At 39.3% G+C, this 25,037-nt stretch overlaps 1 protein-coding gene across 2 annotated transcripts in view; it reads right to left on the reverse strand.

Moving 5' to 3' along the window:
* ATP10B (ATPase phospholipid transporting 10B (putative)) overlaps nucleotides 1-25,037 on the reverse strand; it is a 360,064-nt gene that overhangs the window by 160,915 nt on the left and 174,112 nt on the right. The gene's annotated exons all lie outside the window — the stretch shown is intronic.

Genomic DNA, 25,037 nt, shown 5'->3' on the forward strand with positions numbered 1-25,037 from the left:
TCTTGTTCTACAGATGTGGAGAGTACAGCTCAAAGAAGGTAAGGCATCTGCAGGGGCCCACAGCCACGGGCATCAGGACCAGGGCTCCACCTTGCTGATGAGACTCAAGTCTGTGTTCTCAACTTTCATACCTGCTACTTGCTATCTCATTTCATCGTTACCCTGAATGGAACAATATTTCTCTTCCTCAGATGAGGAACCTGAGGCAAATAAAGATTAAGTCATAAGTCCGAGGCTACACAACCAGGAATTCACTGGCCTCCTAATGTGCTTCCCCCCTATCCCACCTGATGGGAGTTGTTAACGATGCATACTAGACACAGCAAGTACAGCTGCTGTATATGCTTAGGGCTGAATGAGATGCTGGGAGGAATCAATATTTTTCTGTTGTTGCACTGGATGACTGAGTACAAAAAGCGTTTTTCTTTTGCATGTGCACACTGCCCGCAAAGTAGCTTCTTTGAAATTGTCCTGCTGCTCTTCTAATAGCCCCTCTAGCTCCCTTGTATATTCTAGACACTCTCCAGGGTGTCTGTCCAGTTAGTCCCTCTCTTCTGAAAACTGTACCTTTCCAGCCCCCGCACCATGTTTCTATATATGACCCACCCCTGTGGACATGGTTAAATTTTAATGCATCCTCAAATCAGACAAGACAATTGAATTCTCTCCAGAACCAGAGTTGGAGGGGAGGCACTTTACCAGCAGAATGCTTGGGAAAAGGACTTTGAGCCCCTGCTGCTCAGGTCCCTGTCCTTTCTGAGACCTGGTTCAGCCATTCTCTGGGTTCTCTGTAAGACCCCATTAACCTTTCCATAATGCTTTCCTACCAGCTTTTCTCTAGTTTGATACATAAACCATTTAACCAAGAAAATAGTTTTGATTACAGAATCTATAAGAAAGATGTAGAAACTGCTTTTTTATTCAATGGTAGTTTCTCTCATTATGATTTTCAGTTTATTTAAATATTAAAAGCCTTAAACCCAGGAAGGCTACCAAGATGAGTCGGCCTTGTTTACAGTTTGTGAGAAAAGATGTGGAATTAAAATGCTGCTAATGTGTTTAAGTTCAGAGCCACCATGTGGTCCTGACCCAATCTTCTGTGATAATGATCAGCCATGCTGTTCCTAGGCTAATCCTCTGCTGGTGAATTTGGTTCTGCACGGGGGATATTCTCTGGCAAGTGAACAGGTACCTGCTCCTAATGCGTTTGCAAGTGTTTGACTGGGAGTAAGGTTACATTAAGACAGTCTTTCACAGGCATGAGGCAAAGGCTTTCTGAATTTGAACCCCTAATATCTAGATGTAGAATGTGGTCAAGTCGTCAGGTGAGTTGTGTGGAGGATGGGAGTTGTTTGGAGAATGGGAGTTTCATGGAGTGAGTTCTCTGTTTTTGCTGGTTTTGGCCTGGGTGCCAGTGCAGTTGGTTAAGAGTAGGGGTACTGGTGGAAAAATGTCTGTCTTTTTGATAACCAGGGAACTCAGTCTGGGGACCATACTCACTGTAGAAAGAAGGGGGAAGATCAAGAAAGGTTACTCCAAGTTCTGTCGGCCCTCATCTTTGCTTGACCCTGAACTGTCTATGCACGGAGCAGACTCAAAGATGAACTAAAAACAAACAAATATTTGAACTAAGATGGGAGCCACTGCCCACCCAAAAACAATTCAGTTCTAATCAAGTTAAGTGCCTGCTAAAAGAAAAAAACCTACAGTCTTTACAGGAAAATGTCGGGATCCAGCATCTCCATATTTAACCTTCATTATATCAAGGATGTTGAACAGATAAGACCCCCAAAATGTGACCAATTCTCAAAGGAAAAGACCATTAACTCAGGCCAATAAAAAAATGAGCTAGATGTTGGAATTAAAGACATGAAATTTAAAGGAAATATTATAAATACCCTCAATGACATAAAGGATAATGTGCTTACTTATAAGAAATGAAAAGGTTAAAAATATCAGTAGAGATGGGGAAAAATGAAAAAGAACCAGATTAACCTTAGAGCCCCAAATAAAATATCTGAAATTTAAAAATTCACTGGATCGATTTAACAGGAGAATGGAAATGACAGAGGAACGAGTTAGTAAATCTGAAGATATGGCAATAAGATTATCTATTTTTGCTTTTGTTGGTTGTGCTTTTGAAGTCTTAACCATAAAATTGTTGCCTGGACCGATGTCCTGAAGTGTTTTTCCTATGTTTTCTTCTAGCAGTTTTATAGTTTCAGGTCTTACATTTAAGTCTTTAATCTGTTTTAAGTAGATTTTTGAATATGGTGACAGATGGGAGTCTAGTTTCATTCTTCTGCATATGGATATGCAGTTTTCCAAGCTTGATTTATTGAAGAGGCTATGCTTTTCCCAGTGTAAGTTCTTGGCAACGTTGTCAAGTCAGTTGGTTGTAAATATGCTGATTTATTTCTGGGTTCTCTATTTTGTTCCACTGGTCTATGTGATTGTTTTTATACCAATACCTGCTGTTTCAGTTACTATAGCTTTGTAGTATATTTTGGAGTCAGATAGTGTGATGCCTCTGTGTTCATTTTGCTCAGAATTTCTTTGGCCACTTGGGGCCTTCTGTGGTTTCGTAAGACTTTTTGGATTTTTTTTTTTCTATTTCCGTGAAGAATGTTACTTTTTTTGTTTTGTTTTCAGAGACAGGGTCTTGCTCTGTTGCCCATGCTACAGTGCAGTGGCACAATCATAACTCACTGCATCCTTGAACTCCTGGGGCTCAAGTGATCCTCCTATCTCAGCCTCCCAAAGTTCTTAAGTTACAGATGTGAGCATCATTGGTATTTTAATAGGTATTGTATTAAATATGTAGATTGTTTTGGGCATTATGGACATTTTAACAATATTACTCCTTTTGATCCATGAACAGGGAATATCCTTTCATGTTTTTGTATCTGCTGCAATTTCTTTTAACTGTGTTTTGTAGTTTTCATTGCAGAGATTTTCACCTGCTTGGTTAAATTAACTTCTATGTCTTTTTTTATTGTGTATTTATTGCAAATGAGATTGCTTTCGTGATTTCTTTTTTAGTTGGTTTGTTATCAATGTATGATGTAAAGAATAGAGAGTGAATAAGCAATGCCACAGGAACCTGTTAGATAATATAAAATAGTCTAATGTATGTTATTGAAGTTCCAGAATGAAAGAAATGAGTCTAAAAAATATGTAAAGAAATAATGACACAAAACTTCCCAAATTTGACAAAAGATACAAATTACAGATTCAAGATGTTCAATAAATCACAAGCAGAATAAATATAAAAATGGCCATAGGCATATAGATGTGCTAATGACCACAAAAAGCTAAGGAAAAAAGCAAATGAGAGGGGTCAGAGAAAAATGACATATATATGTTTATGTATATATATAAAATATATATACATTTATATATATAAAACAGTGATTTGAATAAGGGCCAGAAGTGATTAGAACAACATATTTAAAGAGCCAAAGAAAAAAAGAAAAAAAACCCCAGAATTATATAAGCAACAAAAATAATTATTTAAGAATGAAAGATGAAGGCCGGGCACGGTGGCTCACGCCTGTAATCCCAGCACTTTTGGAGGCCAAGGTGGGCAGATCACGAGGTCAAGGGATCGAGACCATTCTGGACAACATGGTGAAACCCCATCTCTACTAAAAATATAAAAATTAGACGGGCACCACTGGTGGTGCACGCCTGTAGTCCCAGCTACTCAGGAGGCTGAGGCAGGAGAATCACTTGAACCCGGGAGGTGGAGGTTGCAGTGAGCCGAAATCATGTCACTACACACCAGCCTAGCAACAGAGTGAGACTCCATCTCAAAAAAAAAAAAAAAAAAAAAGAATGATGGCAAACTATGTATGTTACATTAAAAAACAATTATGGAATTTGTTACCTGTACTGTAGTGCATCAGACCTGCACTACAAGAAATGCTAAAGAGTCTTCTTCAGGCTACAGCAGAAGTGATACCAGATGAAAACTCTTTATTCCCAGAAAGGAATAAAGAGCATTAGAAACGGTAAATATCTATATAAATGTAAAAGAGACTTTTTTTTGTGTTAACAAATTAGTTTATAATACGTGTGCCTATTTAAAACAACATTACCTTCTGGGGGTTTTTATGTAAGTAAATGTAATACATATACCAATAGAACAAAGTATAGAAGAGAATAAATACATTTATATGATTGCAAAGCTTATGTAAAGTGGTACACATAAACTCTAAGTAGACTATTAAAAGCTAAGAGTTTATATTAATTTATAAGATTCATAAGCCAGTACAACCACTGAAAAAAATGTGAGAAGTGTAGCTTAAAAAGTCAGGAGAAAAATTAAAACAAAACTTTAAAAATTATTAACATGATCCAAAAGTTTTAGGAAAAGAGGAACAACAACAACTCAATAAAAACACAACAAAAGAACACATTGAAACAGAGGGGTCAAATTGAAAGTAAATAAGAAAATAGTAGACTAAGACATAACTGTATTAAAATTACACTAACTATTGAGGAAGTAAACACTTCAGTTAAAAGGCAGAAATTGTCAGAGTTTATAAAAATTAACGAATTAAAAATAAGTTAGAATATAGTAGAAGAGGTCAGCTCTTGTTTATTTATGCAAACAGTGTTGTTACCAGGTTAAAATAATAGGTTATAAGTTGGTATTTGTAAGCCTCATAGTAACCTCAAATTAAAAAAGATACAATGGGTACACAAAAAATAAAAAGCAAGAAACTAAATCTTATCACTGGAGAAAATCATTTTTACTAAAGGAAGACGGGAAAGAAAGTAGGAAGAGAAGATAAAAAAAATAACCAGAAAACAAATAACAAAATGGCAGGGGTAAATCCTTACTTATCAAGAATAGCACTGAATGTAAATGGACTAAAATCTTTAATCAAAAAACATAGAGTACCTGAATGGACTAAAAAAAAAAAAAAAAATTGATCTGTTGCCTACAAGAAACACGCTTCACCTATAAAGATACACATAGATTGAAAATAAAGAGAGGAAAAAGGATATTTCATGCCAATGGAAACCAAAAAAGAGCAAGAATATGTATACTTATGTCAGACAAAATAGATTTCAAGACAAAAACTATAAGAAGAGAAAACAAAGGTCACTATATAATGATAAAGGGGTCAATTTAGCAGGAGGATATAACAATTATAAATCTATATGCACCCAGTACTGGAGCACACAGATATATAAATAAAATTATTATTTATTATTAGAGCTATTATTATTATTATTAGAGCTAAAGAGATAGACCCCAATACAATAATATCTGGATACTTCAATACTTCACTTTTAGCATTGGACAGAACTTCCAGACAGAAAATCAACAAAAAATATCAGACTTAATCTGCATTTAGACCACATGGATCTAATAGATAATCACAGAACATTTCATCCAATAGCTGCAGAATACACATTATTTTCCTTAGCACATGGATCATTCTCAAGGATAGACCATATGTTAGGTCACAAAACAAGTCTTAAAATATGCAAAAATTGAAGTAATACCAAGCATCTTCTCTGACCACAATGGAATAAAACTAGAAATCAATACAAAGAGAAATTTTGGAAACTATTCAAACATAGGGAAATTAAACAATGTGCTTCTGAATGACCAGTGGGTAAATAAAGAAATTAAAGAAATTAAAAAAAATTCTTGAAACAAATGATAATGGAAACACAACATACCAAAACCTATGGGATATAGTAAAAGCAGTACTAAGAGGGCAGTTTATAACTATAAGTGCCTACAAAGAGGAAAAACTTCAAGTAAACAATCTAATGATGCATCTTAAAGCACTAAAGAAGCAAGAGCAAACCAAACCCAAAATTAGTTGAAGAAAACAAATAATAAAGATCAGAGCAGAAATAAATGAATTAGAAACAATACAAAAGGCAATGAAACAAAAGGTTGTTTTTTTGAAAAGTTAAACAAAATGGAAAAACCTTTAGCCAGACCAAGAAAAAAGGAGAAGATCCAAAAAAAAAAATAATAATAATAAATGAAAAAGGAGACATTACAACTGTTATTCCAGAAATTCAAAGGATCATTAGTGGCTGCTATGAGCAAAGGTATGATGATAAATGGGAAAATCTAGAGGAAATGAACAAATTTCTAGACACATACAACCTACCAAGATTGAACCAGAAAGAAATGTAAAATCTGAACAGGTAACAAGATCAAAGCCATAATAAAAAGTCTACTAGTAGGCTGGGCATGGTGGCTCATGCCTGTAATCCCAGCACTTTGGGAGGCTGAGGCGGGAGGATCACAAGGTCAGGAGTTCGAGACCAGCTTGACCAATATGATGAAACCCCGTCTCTACTAAAAATACAAAAATTAGCCGGGTGTGGTGGCATACGCCTATAGTCCCAGCTACTCAGGAGGCTGAGGCAGAAGAATCGCTTGAACCTGGGAGGCAGAGGGTTGCAGTGAGCCGAGATTACGCCACTGCACTCCAGTCTGGGTGACCAAGTGAGATCCCATCTCAAAGGAAAAAAAGTCTACTAGTAAAGAAAAGCCTGGTACCTGATGGCTTCACTGCTGAATTTTACCAAACATTTAAAGAACTAATACCAATCCTGCTCACATTATTCTGAAAAATAGAGATAGGAATACCTCCCAACTCATTCTATGAGGTCAATGTTATGCTGATACCAAAACCAGACAAAGACATATCGAAAGAAGAAACTATAGGCTAATATCCCTGATGAATATTGATGCAAAAATCTTCGACAAAGTACCAGCAAACCAAATTCGACAATACATTAGAAAGATAATTCATCACGACCAAGTGGGATTTATCCCTGGGATGCAAGGATGGGTCAACAACACAAATCAATCGATGTGATACATTATACCAGCAGAATGAAGGATAAAAATGATGTAATCATGTTATTTGATGCTAAAAAGTATTTGACAAAATTCAGCATCGCTTTATGACACAAGCCCTAAAAATTGTGTATAGAGGGAACATACCTCAACATAATAAAAGTCATATATGACAGACCCTTAACTAGTATCATATTGAGTGGGGAAAACCTGAAAGCCTTTCTTCCAAGATCTGGAACATGACAAGGATGCTCGTTTTCAAGACTGTTATTCAACACAATACTGGAAGTCCTAGCTAGAGCAATCAGACGAGAGAAAGCAATAAAGGACATCCAAACTGGAATGGAAGAAGCTAAATTACTTTGTTTGCAGATATGATCTTATATTTGGAAAAACCTAAAGACTCCACAAAAAACTCTTAGAACTGATAAACAAATTCAGTAAAGTTGCAGGATACAAAAATCAACCTAAAAAATCAGTAGCATTTCTATATGACAAAAGTGGCCAATCTGAAAAAGAAATAAAAAATCCTATTTATAATAGCCACAAATAAAATTAAAAATCTAGGAATTAACCAAAGATGTTGGTTGGCTATATTAATATGAGAAAAAAGAAGAGGCATTTTATAATATTAAAGGGATCAATCATTAGGGAGACATAACAATTATAAATGTATATGTACCTATTAAGAGACCTTAAATATATGTAAAGCAAACAATTAAAAAACTAATGGGGAGAAAGACAATCCCAGAATTATAGTTGGATATTTAATACCTTTCAGTAACTGGTAGAAGTAGATAAAAAATTAGTAAAGATGTAGAAGATTTGAACATTACTATCAACCTTTATCTTATTGACATTTGTAGACATATAACCTAACAACTTCAGCAGGCACGGTTTTTTCAAGGATACATGCTCATCAGGATATGTTAGGACAAAAAAAGTCAATAAATCTAAAAAGCCTGAAATCATGCAGAGTGTGCTTTCTGACAACATAAATTTAGGTTAAAAATTAATAGCAAAAAGGTATCCGTAAAAGTTCTAAGTATTTGAAAATTAAACAATCTACTTCTAAATAATTTTGGGTGAAAGAAATCAATAGGGAAAAAGCATTTTGAAGTGAATGATAATTAAAATCAACAAAATTTGTGAGATGCAGCTAAATGAGTGTTTGAGAAATAGTTATAGCTTTCATGCTTATCCTGGAAATAGAAAAAGGAGTGAAAACTCAAGGATCTAGGTTTCCCTCTTATGAATTAGAAAAAGATCAAATTAAACCCAACATAATACAACGAAAAAGACAATAAATTTTAAAAATTGAGGAATAAGAAATGGAGATAAAACAGAAAGTGGTGAATAAAATCAAAATCTTGTTTTAAAATTGATATGCCACTATTTGATTTCTCAAGAAGGTAGAAGAAGTAAAATACTGATATCACCAAGTACTACCTAGTCTACAATCATGAAAGGATAATAAAAGAGTATTATGAACAACTTTATGGCAATAAATTTGACAAGTGAAAATGAATAAATCCTTAGAAAAATATAAATGATCAAAACAGACTGAAGAAGAAACAACAACAAAAACCCCAAATAATCCTTTGTCAATTAAACATTTGAACTGAAAAGAGAAACCTTTCAAAGAAGAACCAGGCACACAGATGGCTTCACTGGTGAATTTCACGTAACATTTAAGGTAAAATAAGATGAATCTAACATAAACTCCTTTAGGAAATAAAAGAGAAGAGAATCGTTTTCAAATAATGTCATAAGCCCAGTATTACCAGACATAAACACATCACAGGAAAAGGAAACTCTATACCAATGTACCTCATGAACGTAGGTTAAGAATTCTTAACAAAATATTAGCAAATCAGATCTAGTAGGATGTATTCCAGGAAATCAAGGTTGGATTTAACATGCAAAAATCAATGAATTTAACTCACCATATTAATAAAGCAAAGGAGAAACCCATGTGATCATTTCAGTGGATGCAGAAAAAATATTCTATGAAATTCGACTTCCATTTATAGCAAAATCTTCAGCAAACTAGAAATGGATGGGGTTTTCCACAACTCGATAAGGATATCTACACAGAACTTTATATCCATATTTGATGGTGAGAGGCTGGATGTTTTTCTTTAAGGTCCAGAACAAGGCAAGGATGTCTACTCTTAGAATTTTTATTCAACATTAGATTAGGGTAGCCAGGAAGTGCAATAAGGCAGACAAACAGTAGTCATATAGATTTAAAAGATGTATAATTATTTGCATACAACATGGTAATATATGTTAGAAAATCCTAAAAGATAGAATAATTGAGATAAAAAGGTTGCAGAATACAAAGCCAGCGTATAAAAGTCAATTGCATTTCTATATATGACCAATGGACAATTGAAAAATAAAATGGAAATAACTCATTAAAACTCCATAAAAATACTAAAGAACAAATGGAATAAAAATGTTCAAGGTCTGTGCCCTGACAACATAAAAACGATCCTACTGTTCCATCCATTCACAGAGACTGTGGCCTGTGGGGAACATAGGTGAAAGATACGAATGGCTATGATTCCTTCAATCCTCAAGCATCTAGCCCCACTGAAAGGGATTCTGGTGTTTATGGATATTCATTTTATATCCATAAGCTTTTATATCCATAAACATTTTATATTCATTTCCTGTTTTTTAAATCATATTCTGTTATTTTATTTTTACAGACAGAGTCTTGATATGTTGCCCAGGCTAGATTCCAGCTCCTGGACTCAAGTGATCCTACTGCCTCAGCCTTCCAAGTAGGTGGGACTACAAGCACAGGCCATTGTGCCCACCTTTTCCTTTTTTAAAGAATAAATACTGAATAAATAAATGGGGGGGGAGCTCATGGAAATCATCACTAAGCAAACACCATAGTCATCATAGTAATAACTGTTGCAGACAAGACCCATTAATAAATGCTAAAGTGGGAACATATATACAGGTAGGATATCCACTTCTAACAGCATGGCCCCCAGAGGCAATCCAGTTTTAACTGTCTGGGGTTGTGAAAAATAACATCATGTATATATTGTATTTAATAGATAAAGGATTTTCAAAATTAATTTTGACCAATAGTTTTCATTTAGGGTCCACTGTCAAAGCTAATTTCTGCATACACTATAACGTCATTGAATTTCAGGAGAACTCACAAAACACAGTTTGTAAAGCATTTTGTGCTTAGAGACCTCTAGTAGGGAACTTACTACCTCACAAAGCATTCCATTCCATTTTGGACCACTGAATTGTCAGCTCTCCAAATGTGGGGTTAGCTTGCTATGACCTCTGCTTATTGGCCCTGGCTCTCCTCTGAGGAGCCATGTTGAAATATTATCACCTTTCCCCTGAGAGTTCTTCAAATACCTGAAGGGCTATTGGGTTCACATCTGGTCTTTTTTTTCTAATACTAAACAATCCCAGTACTAGACTCGTTTTTTTAATTCTCTTCTATAATCAGATCAGCAGCGGCCTGTGGTCTCAACCCAAAGCAAATGCTGAATTAGGTAATGGTACATTGGCACCACCTGTCCTCAGGTTTCTTCAGTGATTGCATCAAGTACAAGAAGCCCTGAAATATCAAGAGTTCCTGCACTAGTTATGTGTCTTCACTTGAGCATTGCAAACAGTAGCAGTGGCGGAATTCTTTGGATCTTTGATCTCCATCCCCAACCTATTGTCAATCTGCTTTGGAAGACACACCCCCTTGACAGCTCTCTAATTGACTTGGCTCCCATCTCAATGGGACTTTACAGCCTCATGGAAGAGAAATGGCCTCCCCAATCCTTACTCCCCTTGCTCCAGCCTCCATCAGGGAGCTATTCAGTGTACAAGAATAATCTTTAATAAGTTGCATATTTATTCTGCAAGCAACTCTGCTGCCTCTGTTAGTGGACTGAGTCCTCTCCCAGGCTTGTACAAACAGCTCTCCTAGATGCAGTCACGCTTTATGAACTGTGCATAGAGTAAGCACATCACTGACTGTCAGCTTCTGAACACTCTTTTACCCTGAAGTGCTAGAAAAAGAAGGAAAGACAAATAGTTCTGAAGAAATGCTTTGGTAAATTTAGCAAACAGAATGGCTACACAGAATCATCTGATGCCTCTCAGTTTTGTTAATACCATTAGTAAATATATCTAGTCTCTCTACAAAGTCCAAAGGGAGGATGGGATCAGTCTCTGTAGGAGCTCTCCCCTTCTGTGAGTGAGAAATAATCTAGACTAGCAGTCAGTGATTTGTGTTCTAATCTTGACTCTGCTTTGAGTTGCCTTCAGTGATGGTTTCAAGCAGTTCCTTCTTTTCTAGGAATGGGCTAGAAGAGCTTATAGGGTAAACAGCCTGTGAACTACCATTGCCAGGATGAAATGTAACAGCAACAACAATAGCATGCAAAGAATGAGAAAATCATTTATTAGGTAAATCTGTTTTGTACTTTACATTTTTCAAAGGTCCTTTTTTACCCAATTGAGCCTCTTAGTGTCTTTATAAGCAATTAGAGGCAGATGATATTAACTCCATATGAGCCCAGTAGAAAATTCTGCTGCAGAATCTGAAACAGTAATTCAGGATGGCTTAACAATTAGGGACAGATCTGGGGACTAAGACCTGTCAGGTCTCCTAATTGCTGTGCAGGGTCTTTTCATATACTGTTCTGCATATATCATCATTATCATCATCCAAATAATCACTATCTTCAGAAATATTTATGGAGCACTTAGTAAGTGCCAGACTTTGGGCTACATGTTTTGTAAACAGTATTTCTATACGGAATCATTAGAAACCCTATGAGGAAGAAATACAGCTATGGAAATTGAGGATCCAACAGGTCAAATAACTTGCTTGAGTTGTCACTCTCAGATCCATGATGAACTGATATGTAATTTTGAGCAACTGACAACCTCTCTGACTCTTAGTTTATTGCGGTAAATGATATCTACTTCTCGCGCTGCTAGGGCTAGCTAGCATGGGACCATCTGTGCTAATGGATAGGAGAGTATCTTGAAATATGTGAGGTGAAAATCTTTGTCTCATGGTTAGTAAATGGCAGATCCAAGCCTGTGCACAGGTGTGGACATGGCACTATATTGTACGCTGATGATGTCCCCCATAATGCTGTTACTCACATCCTTCACTGCTGGTTGTCTGCACAGAAGACACAGGACTCCAAAATAAACACTTAAATTTTTGCCATTTGCAAACAAACAAACAAACAAAAAGGCTAGCAAGTCCTCTGAACCCTTCTTCAGTACCAGGGCTTTTATCCTTATGCTGGGCACATAGGCAGCAAGGAGTACACTCTGGTTGGTGATAAAGAGGCAATAGGTATTTTTGGCTATACCTAAGATTCACCTCTTCCATGCAGTCTTCACTTTTCACTTGCTGAGCAAATAGGCATTATCAAAGAAACACATTCTTTTCTTTCCTGTCATTCTGAACTCAAATGTAGCCACTTCAAATGATGGCAGTGACTATTTCCAGAAAAGGAAACCTGAGTAGGGCAGGGGAGACCCTATGTAGGTGCACAAGGAAAGAAAATAAGGGAAGAGTGATTTAGGGAATTTGCGGGGAGGGTTTGGGGATTTTTTTTTGGGGGGACTTCCTAGTTTCTGGTTCTGGCGGAGTTCTAAGATCATCTTGGCTGGTGATCTTAGAGTGATTGAAAGGCATGATGAAATAAGTTTTAATTGCTTTTGGAAATTATTTATTTCAACCAAAGTTCCTAAGGCAATCCCTTGACTACATGAAGTCATTACCTCCAGATACTTTCAGCTGAAATAGGAGGAAAGGGAATGAAGTGATAATTAAAAATCATTGTAATTGCAAAGATGATAGAGGTAATAGTGTGTATTTAATGCTTACTAGATGCATAGTACTTTACTAAACACTTTATACAGAGTATTTTATTAAATTTCACCACAACCCTATGGGACTGGCACTATTGCTGCCCCATTTTGTAAACAATAAAACTGAAGCAGAGAGTTTCAGGAACTTGCCCACAATCCTGAAACTAGTTCATGAATAGATGAGTCAGGATTCAAATGTAGGCTGTAGTCTGATTATGCAGTTTCAACTCTTAACCCATATGCTTACATAGGATGTATGTCTTAAGCCCTTCAGAAATTAAGCAGGAATTATTGGAGCAAGTTGATGGGAAAAAGACAATTTAAAAATATAAAGTAAAAAATCATGCCCCTTGAGAAGAGAAAACCTGTCTGAGTGAGCTATGCTGTCTTAGCCAAAACACTGGACATTTATTTTTCTTCCAGTTTTGTAACTGTGGGAAGAAAAATCTGATGAAAGAAGAAAGTTGGAGGCAACAGGAGATGGTTAGAGAGGTCAATCAGTGCAGGATTATCAGGCTAATTTTTTTTTTTTTTTTTTTTTTTTTAGCAACTGACTTGAGGTCAAGTAGCCAAGAGCAAGTCGAATGACAGCCAACTACTATGATCTTGGTCTCAACCTATGAACCAGGGAGTCTAGACAAAGGGTATGTTTAGCAGTACAAAAATATATTGAGTTAAGCTTTTAATTTCAAAGTTATCTTTGACTATAAGGGATTATAAGACTTTAGCTAAATAGTACCTCTGAAATAATCTAATTCAAAATTCTCAGCTGGGATTTACTTTGCCCCCTTCACCCCAGGGGATATTTGGCAATGCCCAGAGACAGTTTTGATTGCTGAAAGTGGGGGAGGGAGACCACGCTAGTGGCCTGTAGTGGGCAGAAGCCAGGAATGCTTCTAATCATCCTATAATAAACAGCGCAAGCTCCCACAACAAAAAATTAACCAGTCCAAAATGTCAATAATACCAAGATTGAGAAATCTGTTCTAGTTCAACTCTGTAGAAGCTTGATATTTAAGTTCCAAGTTTTACTTAAACGTCATATTTTATTAGTGAAGTATTAAAAAACCAAAGCTCAAGAGAGGTTTAATTTATTATTTACACTGTCAGCCTCAGCCTCACCATACAAATTAAATACCTATGCTTGGTTCCAGACAAACCAGGTACCAGCAGTGCCTCTGCAAATCTGAGGTGAGCCATTACCAAATGCTCACAAGGTGCTGGAGACACTCTCTGGCCTGAGGCTCAGAGGCCCAGGATTGCTGTGTCCCCTGCATCTCCATACTTCCTTAAAGCAACCCTACTTCTGAATGCTGTCGTTTCTCCTAGGCCGCAGGTCGGAACAACTCTCTCCCTTTCTTGGAGAAAACAGACAAGGCTGTTTCTATCTGGCTAGAACCGTGGCTCTCTGACTGAGTTCCCAGAGCCCAGGGTTCCCCGGAGTTGCCTCCTGGGTTGCTGAGAGGAAGATTGCAGGCGGCAGGCCCCAGATTCCCATCTCCCTCCATTAATGCAGCTTTACTTTTGTCTATACAAATACAAGAAAATTTGGGTCTGTTTGTTCCTAACCACAACTAACAACTGGACAGGTTTTCACCAGATTTGTAGAGTAACACTTGGAATATTCTCACTTATAATTTAGGCTTTGAGGCAGACATGAATATCTATTTGAAAGACCCTATGAAGCATTTCAATGACAGATTAGCTGAGACTGAAGTACAATGACAGGCCTTTGTAACTGTCAATTGAGACAGACAATTCACATGTGTTAAGTTTCCGTAGATAGTAAATGCAAACAACGATTTCAAAGTTGACTACAAATTACAGGCCATGAGACATGAATTCTGTTGTCAGCTCCCATTTGCAATCAGCTGTTTCTCATGTGGGCAACTCCTGTGGTGTACCAGGGTGAGGAGCTGAGCAGCAGGGCAGGGAAGATTGCAGGCCCTGGGGACAGCCTGCCTGACTCCCACACTGAGCTCTGTAGCCCTGAACAAATTACTCAATGTGGGGAAAAGAGAGAGAGAGACCAGACTGTTACCGTGTCTATGTAGAAAGAAGTAGACATAAGAGACTCCATTTTGTTCTGTATTAAGAAAAATTCTGTATCCCTAGTCCCAGCCCTGTGCTCACAGAGACATGTGCTGTGTTGACTCAAGGTTTAATGGATTTAGGGCTATGCAGGATGTGCTTTGTTAAACAAGTGCTTTAAGGCAGTATGCTTGTTAAAAGTCATCACCACTCTCTAATCTCAAGTACCCAGGGACACAATACACTGTAGAAGGCGCAGAGACCTCTGCCTAGGAAAGCCAGGTATTGTCCAAAGTTTCTCCCCATGTGATAGTCTGAGATATGGCCTCATGGGAAGGAAAAGACCTGACGGTTCCCCAGCCCAACACCCATAAAGGGTCTGTGAGGAGGAGGATTAGTAAAAGAGGAAGGCCTCTTTGCAGCTGAGATAAGACGAAGGCATCTGTCTCCTGCTCGTCCCTGAGCAATGGAATGTCTCAGTGTAAAACCCGATCGTATGTTCTATTTACTGAGATAGGAGAAAACCGCCTTAAGGCTGGAGGTGAGACATGCTGGCGGCAATACTGCTCTTTAAGGCACTGAGATGTTTATGTATGTGCACATCAAAGCACAGCACCTCTTCTTAACCTTGTTTATGACACAGAGACATTTGTTCACATGTTTTCCTGCTGACCCTCTCCCCACTATTACCCTATGGTCCTGCCCCATCCCCCTCTCCGAGATGGTAGAGATAATGATCAATAAATACTGAGGGAACTCAGAGACTGGTGCCGGCGTGTGCGGGTCCTCCGTATGCTGAGCACCGGTCCCCTGGGCCCACTTTTCTTACTCTATACTTTGTCTCTGTGTCTCTTTGTTTTCTCAGTCTCTCATTCCACCTCACGAGAAACACCCTCAGGTGTGGAGGGGCTGGCCCCCTTCACTTAACATCACTCTGTTTCCTCAAAGGGTTGTTGTAAGGCTTAGATGAGTTACCACGGGTAAGGTCTCAGAGTAAGTAGTGGCTGGCCCAAGGCAAGGACTGGCTGCTGCTATTATTGCCATTATCATTATTATTATGCCTTAGCAAAACGTGATGAACACCAGCTCATTCTATTTTATATGCTGGCATTCTATGTGAGATTTCATTTTTTTTTTAAAGGTTTTCTGCTAAAAATAAATATGAAAAACCACTGGGTAGCTTTATTTTCATATTGAGTTTTTAAGACTAAATGACATTCAGTATTAAAGCCAGATTCCTCTTATTTTAAGCCATGAATCAAATTTGACACGTGACTGAGGAAAACAAAAGCTCCACAATGCAATCTTAGGCCAACTGATGCAGTGTTCAGGAGGGACCTTCCTACCTCTTCTTTACCCTTCAGATTTGCAGAAACCTGTGCAATCCTCCAGGCATTTGCATTCATCCTCACTGTCCTTCATTAAAGTTTGTTAAGAATATCAGCCATTGCAGGTGAGTCAGCATTATGTGTCCTGTCTGGATCTCAGTAGCTTGATTGATAGAAAGGTCTTAGAAAAGCATCAGAAACACTTATAGAAGACTAGGCCATCAATAAACGTAGTGACCCTGGACTGCCTGGGTTTAGATGCTGGGCTTTGCCACATACAAGCTCTGTGGCCTTGGTGAGCTATGGAATATCTCAACTATGGCTCAGAGAGTAGATGTTACTCACCCAAGTTCACCCAGAAAACTGGCAAAGCTTGGACTGGAACCCACGGCTCATGACCAAAGGTTGTGAAATAGCTGCCCATGGGCAAGGCCCGGTTTGCAGATGGACTTAATTTACACATCACAGTATTTCGAAAAATACTTGATTCCATTGCCATAATTTAAATGAATTGGGAGATTTTACTTAAAACTCTAGAATCTAGCTTCTCTGTATCCTTGTTAATGAAACAAGGGTAATTATATCTACCTTCCAGTATTGGCATGAGGACTAATTGTGAATAATTCATGAAAGCTCTTAGGACAGTGCCTCACATGTAGAATATTCATTAGTGATTAGCTGATGTCGTCAGTAGCATTAAAGCCAGGATTCCAGGATTTCTGTCTCCCCTCTACTGCTGTCTTTCTTGCCCACTAGATGCTATCTCTCTCACATGTCTGAGTACAAAAACCATGCTGTTAACCATATGCTACACAGCCTCACTCACAGTGAAGCCCTGGTGGGGGTTATTCATGAGGAGAATTATTCAGTGTTAGGCTGGGGCAGGCACTTTCTAGTGGCTTTGAATTGATCCACTTACATAATACTCAGGACAACTGGCTGAGGTCTCTTAATTTTCTCTTTTTTTTTTGAGACTGAGTCTCGCTCTATTGCCCAGGCTGGAGTATAGTGGCACGATCTTGGCTTACTGCAATCTCTGTCTCCTGGGTTCAAGCGATTACTCATACCTCAGCCTCCCAGGTAGCTGAGATTACAGGCATCTGCCACCACGTCCAGCTACTTTTTGTATTTTTAATAGAGACTGGGTTTCACCATTTTGGCCAGGCTGGTCTCGAACTACTGACCTTAAATGATCCACCCGCCTCAGCATCCCAAAGTGCTGGGATTACAGATATGAGCCACTGTGCCCGGTCTTTCGATTTTCCAATGTGTAAGTTTTGTTGCTCAAACTAATATGTAAGCACCTCCAGTGTGGGCCTGGCATCCTATACCTCTGAATATTCACTACCATTTATTACCATACCCTATTGGATGATTAAGACCATCTCATTCCTCAATAGGAAATTGTGGCCCAGAGATGGGAGGTAAATTGCCCGAGGTCACACAGCAAGTGGCAAGACTGGGATTTGAACCAATGGTTTTATAGTGGTGGTGGCAAATTGACTGCCCACGGCTCTGCCTTATTTGCAGATGGTCTTAGTTTGTTGTGCACCATATTTGGGGGAAAAATAGCTGCCTAGGTTTTAAACAAAACTGAGACGTTTCACATAGAAATCTGGATTCTTGGTTTCTCATTTGATCTGGCATCCCTGAGCCTCAGTCCTACAAAGTGACAACGGCTGGGGCCGAGTAGCTTTTGCACTTATCCAGGGCATGTACTCCAGTTCATTGTCATCCCAGTGATTCCAGGCTAAACGACAGTCACCATTTTCTTATTCTAGAACCTGTTATGTTACCTGGCTGGCCTCTGCAGGCATTTCGGTTTATGATCCTGGATTCCTAACTAGTACTTTTTCAAGCTTCCCAGGGCCTTCTACAGTGCTGTACTGAATTGACCAGACAGCAGTCCTCTAAACAGCCTGGCATGGGTTGAATCCTGTCCCACCAAAAAAACATGTTGAAGTCCTAATCCTCAAGATTTATGAATGTGACCTTATTCAGAAACAGGGACTTTGCAGATGTAGTCAAATTAAAATGATGTCTTACTGGATTAGGTAGACTCTAATCTAAAATAACATGTCCTTATTAGAAGACACAGACACAGCAGAAAGGTGGCCAGAGGAAGACAGAGACGTTGGAGCGAGGCTGCCACAAGCCAAGGAACACCTGGGGCTACCAGAAGCTGGAAGAAGCAAGGAAGGATCCCCATGTAGAGGCTTCAGAGGGGCCATGGTCCTGCCAACACCTTGATTTCAGATTTCTAGCCTCCAAAACTATAAGAGTACATTTCTGCTGGTTTAAGCCATCTGGTTTGTGGTCCTTTGTTATAGAAGCCCTAGGAAGCTAATCCACAGCCCTATCATAGCTCTCTTTCATTTCTTGTTCTCCTAGCTTGCTTTTATCTTTGTCCTCCCTTTGCTTTCTCTTCTAATTCATCTTCTGGCACATTTCTGTCATCCTCCTCCCTGTTTGCCTCAAGGTTCACCATAGACCTTTAGCCTGACTGATGGCTCCCAGGATGAAGAGGTATCTGGGTCCAGCTGAGCAGTCAGCCAAAAAAAAAAAAAAAAAAGAAAAAAAAAAGGAGGGAGCGGGGGGCAGAGGGGTTTCGCTATTTGCAGGTGTTGATGTGGCTTACAGCTGGGTGGCACAGTTGCCAGGCTTCCAGAAACAGCTGCAGGAATCTGAAACATGCAGTGTAGATTACTGCAGTACCGCTTTTGGAAGCTGCGAGAACAATAAGCTTGCCCAGGACTTCGTGTGATTTGGCCCAGACACCTCCTCTCCCTCCCCAGCATCTTGAAACTGACTTTAACAGGCTTCTTAACATTCAGCACAGCCCTTGCTGGTGAAGCTTAGACAGGCGGTACGCTCCCTACAAAGCAGGGTGCTGACAGCTTTTTTCTTTTCCCTTCCTCATTGCTTAATCTATCCACTTCCTGATACTAATGGATTTTTAAATGAGCCCAGGACAATTGATAGCATTTCCCAATTAAAACCAAATACCCTTCATCCACCCTTCACACAACCACTGGGTACAAAGGAGTGCTGGGGAGCACAGGCCCAGCTAGGTATTTCTCTCTCGTTCTCCTGCCTCCTACCCTCTCTGCCTGCAGAGAGGGCTGCCCACTCTCAGTAGACCTGGCTCCTGCAGGGGTGCGTCAAGGTGCAGGAGTAACTTCCAGGTGCCAGCTGAAGTGATGCTGACTGAGATTTCTGAGTAGTCACAGGGCTAGAGTCACAGGCAGGATTTTTTTCCAATCCTCTCTGATGTTAATTGGTTTCATAACTACTAGTTTAGATGCTTCCTTCAGGACTAAGGGAAATTATTATGCAGCCATAGTAATTCATGCAAGTTTGAGGGAGGGTGGGCTAAGGATCTGGGGAGAGCATAACCTCTTATTTATTATTATTATAAATTATTAGGAATAAAATAATGTAGCTACTGCTTGAGTGCCTACTCTGTGCTAGGCCCTGCACTTGGCCCGTTGCATAAATGATCTCTAATCTTTATAGTAATGTTTGGGAGGAATGATCTCTGTTGTACAGATGAGGAAATAGACACCCTCAAAAGTTAAATGATTTGTCTAACACCACACACCTAGTAAATGTCAGAGGTTCATCGAGGTAGCCTGAATCCAAATCCATGTTCTTTCTGTGACTCCAAAAGTGAGTTATTAGCATTATTTGAGAGAACATAAAGTACTATATTTGGGAACTGTGCTCAAAGTTATACCTTAGACAGTTGACACACAGTGAGGGTACAGGGAGAGATTCATTCATTGTCTCATTCATGTGGCAGAAGAAATGCCTGGGAGTGGCAGCTCTGTTACACATAAGGGATTTTATCTTCTCAGGACTTGTTACCCTCCTACAGATGGTTCGAGGTTACTCCGAGCCAATGCCTCCCAGAGAGAGCTGACATGCATTGTCAGGGCCACAGGAAGAAGGAGCTGGGGAGTTTATGCCTCTTCTTTCCACAGTCCAGCTGCCCTCCTCATACTATGATAGGAAGCCCAACACCTATTCCAGTTTCCACCCTTCCTTCTCAGGCCTTGTCTTATTTATCCCTCATTGCCACCTGGTGGGGTGGGGCTCACGATTGTCACTATCATCCCTCCAATACATAGAAGGAAACTGAGAATTTAAGCAACTTGCTTAAGATGAACACATCACCTAGTTGTGGTGCTGGGTCTCATACCTGGCATTTAAAATGGCAGAAACCAAGATCTCTTGTGACTGTATGTAAAAATGAGTTCAGCCTTTGAAGAAAAGCCGTGGACCACTAGAAGAAGATGATGAGTTTAACACTGGACTTGCTGGAAGAAAGAACACGGGTAAGTAAGCATGTGGGTGGATCACAGGAGGGATCCTCTAGCCAGCTGGTCAGCCACCACCAGGAACTACTCATACAGGCCACACCCTGTCCTCATGGCACTCTACCATGTGCCGCCTTTAGCATTCTTGCTGTAAATTTCTCTGAGCCTGAATGAGAGTGTTGAACTCCACAACAGCTAAGTTTCTGGTGAATTACCAACAACGAAATTAAATTTCCTTTTTCTTTTATGGCTGCGGCTCACCTCCAATCTTTCATGGGCAGATAGCAGTAATGAAAGGTGTAGGAGGTATGCAGGTCTTAATTAAAGACAGAGAATTTAAAAAAAAATGTTCTGAATTGTTTTGTTATGGTTGCTCTTATGTACCCCTTATTGGGGTCTACATGAAATTTCATTCTATAATAGAGTCAGCCATGCCATGTCCTAAGCTAAAAATGTCAGCTTCTCATAGTATTCCATGACATCTGTTTCAGACTCTGGACATACCCATGCACAAAGCTCACACAAAAGCTTGACAAGTGCTATTCTAAAAGCTTAACCTGGCCCGACCAACCTGGCCCAACCTGGCTTCTTTGTAATCAAGCAAATAGCCCTAACCTGCTCCTCCATCACTGACTCCTGTTTAGTGAGAGGCACTGCCGTTCACTCAGTCATCCAGCAACATGGACTTCATTTTTCACTTCTCTCTTTCACCCATAATAACTATTGTTAGTTCTAAGTCATAAAATTTCCAGAACCCATGCACATTGCTTAATCCCCACTGCTGCCATTCTTGCTTATCCATGACCCACACCCTTCACTTTAGAATGTCCCCTCATTCCCTCCACCATCACCGTTTGGCTCCAGAACCATCCTCCACTCTGCTGCAGGTATGATGTTTTCTCAAACTTGCTTCACATACTTTAATGGCTCCTTATTACAGTCCAGATAAATTGCAGCCCCTTAAACATGACTTATTATAAGTGATGTCATAATTCAGAACCTGCTAACTTCTCCAGCCATGCTCATTGTTTGCCCTAAGCCCTCTCAAGCTCCACTCCAGCCAGAAGGAACTTCCTGAAGTCTTCCAAGCCGAGGTGTCTCACTCCTCAGGGCCTCTGCATGGTTCACTGTCTCAACCAGAAATTCGACCAGAAATGCTCCAGGACTTTTTCACCTGCTCTCCCCTATACTTTCGTTAGATTCTAGGATAGACATTTCCTATGAGGAATCTGCCTTCCACCCATCCTCCCAAACACCAGTGTCAGCGCCCCCTGCCTCTGCCTGCAGTGTGCCCTGTGCAGACGCCCTGGCAGGTCCTGCTCATGCGATCATAGCCTGTTTACCTGCCTCTCTCTTCCAGACGGAGGGCTCTGAGAGACCACAGCATGGGCATTATTAAGCACAGCCCCAGACCCGAAGTGGACACTCAATACATATTTATTGCTTTCCTTTCCTCCTCTCTCAGTTTTATTGGCACTGACCACATCAGCCACAGTCCCTTCCCCTCAAATATGTCCCCAGCATCCCCAGGCTCATTGCTCCCTCTTTTTCTCTCTCTCATGTGCTCCTTTTCACTCCTAAAAAGGTGTTTCAGATTCATGCCATGAAATATCACTTCAAAATATTTGACAAAATACAGAGCAGCTTAATGTTGTTTTTCCCTCAAGTCTTCCACAGTGACAGGATGAACTAATCAGGTAGTGGATCTGAGTTGCCATGGTAACTGATAGCGGGCTAGTCCTTTCACTTTCTCTGTTGGGGGAAAGCATATCTCTCCCCATAACTAGCAAGAGATGAGGATTTATCCTCTGCAAAATACCTAATCACCCAAAGGACTGGTTCTCAGTTACCTAGTGCTTTCACACTCTTCTAGAGACTCTTGGCTGCTGGTCAGAATGGTCCGTCAGAACTGATGTGTGTCACTGGGGCCATTTCCTTGTCCACTCTGGAACTTCATGAAAGCTTGACAGGAGGAATTCTAAAATGTTTGACACAAAGGGTCTGGAGAAAAGAAATGTGTGCGTGCACAGTGTACTTAAGGCATGTACATCATGCACATGGATGTGTGTGTGTTTGTGGTAGGGGGCAGGAGAAAGAAAAAGTGTATTTCACGTTTTTGTCTTGGCTGAACTAGGTCATTAAATCTAATAACTAAGCAGCTCTCTGAACACGAAGTTCTAACTGTAAGGATCAGAAGAAGATTCTCTAAGGCCCAGGATGAGCGTACATCCCCCTAATTGGTTATATGTGTAGGAGTTAAAGACGGCTGCTCATAGGCGTTTTTGACTCTAAGTAGGGCAACCACAATTCCAATTCTTAAAGAAAAAAGGATCTTCACATAAAAAGGCATTTGTGCATGCAAGAAAATAAAGATAAACCAGAGCCAATTCAAAATCCAGGGGGCAAGTCCTCCTTCCTTTTTTTCCCCCCACAGGAAAAAGAAAAACTATATGATTTCTTCCATTTGTCGAACCTTTTGATTTTCCTTTGTAGTTTCTCATTAGGGTCATCAATGCTATGAGGTGAGCATGGTGGGTTACCCTAAAGTCCAGAGAGGCTAACTGACCTGCAAAAGTTACAGAAGCAGCTTGTGACAGGTTTAATGAGGATCCAGGTCTGCAAGTTTGTAATCCAATGACTATTCCACTTAGCATACAAGGACTCCCTCTCAGGGATTTGCCTTTCAGGGTCCTTTCAAACTCTCCTTATTTTCTCCGAGTTTGCCTTATTATCTGACTTTGAATCGAATTCTAGGGACAGACACCATTGTATCTTTTTGAATTAAAGAGTCTTCAAAATTTCGGTCTTTTTTTCTTAATCATTAAATGGATAGGGAAATAGATCGTTGGGTAGAAAGAAGGATTTTTTTTTAAGTACTGAAAAATTTAGGATTTTTCACTTTGGAAAGTAGACAGCTTAAATTCAACATGATGAGCTGTATCAAAGCACAAACCAGTGAAGTCAAGGCCGGGGGGATGTGGGCTTTTCATGAGATATGCAAATACAACAATCCAGAGGCTTCAGTGAAGAAAGTAACTTTAGGGAAGAAGTTTTTAAAGTGTTAGTCAGAGAACGTTGGGGTTTCTAAGAAATACTTCGGGGACAGCTGTAGGGATCACAGAGTGTGTGGGGTTTGGTTGGGCAGCCAAATTTACTAGCTTCATTTTTTAACCTACACCCATCAGTCCCTCTTACTTTATGCTTTAGGAATTACATTTGCATGCCAAATTTTGTGTGAGTAAACGTAAGTTTGAAAATCAGACATTTAGAAAAATAAAAATACTGCTTTGTGTAACAGCCAATTAAATTACTGAACCCATTAGATTTAGGAGTGTGCCAGGGGATGGTTAAGACAGAATCATTGATTCAAAAAGTTTGGACCATTTTCTGAAGGAAAAGTCAAAGGATGGCTGCCAGAGGGTGAAGCCTTGCTTATCTAACTTTATAGTGAGGAAACGTTGTTCCCCCTTCTAAGATACATACCATGGGTTGAACTCAGTATGATAAGTCTAAATCCCTAGCCTCGATGTTGCCATCTGTGTAGATGGCCCTCTGCTCATTTTGAATACTTTTTCTAGAAACACCCTTGCTGTTTACACGGAAAATTGCATGCTTGCTCCTGAGCTGGCAGGAGTGTTAAAGAAGTAGCAAGTACTCAGAATCAATTAGCTTTGATTTACAAAGCAGCATCACCAATATACATAATTAAAATCTCACGTTAGTTATTATTCTATTTGCTTTGCTGAGCAACACACATGTACAATGTATCATTCCTACTGTGATCTGAAGAACATTTGGGGTTCCTTGGAAATACTTAAGGGGCTGCAGGAGGGAGAAGTTGTTTAAAACAAGAGATGGTTTTAAATGAACAATGCTTTCTATTTTTCCAACACCTATTATGTGGCAGACATCATAACAAATAACTGCAACAATCATAACGATGGTAGCTAACATTTATCAAGTCCGCATCTTTTTCCTGGTGCTGCTGTAAATGTTTTACATGTATTAACTAATTTACCCATATACTAACCTTAGAAGCTGAATGCTGTTATTATCCTTATTTTGTAGATAAGAAAACTGAGGCACAGAGTGTTATAAAATCAGTGATGAGGTCAAGACTGAAACGTGGACTGTCTAACTTCTGATCCCATGATTTGAACCACTTTAGTATGACTTCTTATTGTCCAAGGTTCTTTAAAGAAAATATCCTATTAAACCCTTACAACAATTATCCTACATTACAAAAGAGAAAACTGAGTTTCACAAAAGAAACTTGCCCAAGGTCATATAGCTGGAAACTATACAAATGGGCTTTGAGTCCAGATTTGAGTGCAAAGTTTGTGGTAATTTCTACTATAGCAGGCAGCCTCTCAGATATAATAAAAATTATACCATTTTCTTCTATTTAATATATGGAGACATAGAGAAAGCTGATGTTAAAATAATAAAAATCTGTCAAGAAACATCATCGTCATCTTCCCAAACATTGTCCATATAAATTCTTAACTCTCAAACCCATGCTTAACCTATACTCAAGAAGAGACTTTGTGGGAAATAAATCTGTCTTGGTGAATTGTGGTCTTTATGTGGCTTCAGGATTTCACTGTAGGTCAAGAAAGAGACACTGAAAAGTCAAAACAA

Source organism: Macaca mulatta, chromosome 6 (genome assembly GCF_049350105.2).
Source record: "Macaca mulatta isolate MMU2019108-1 chromosome 6, T2T-MMU8v2.0, whole genome shotgun sequence".
Lineage (NCBI taxonomy): Eukaryota > Metazoa > Chordata > Mammalia > Primates > Cercopithecidae > Macaca > Macaca mulatta.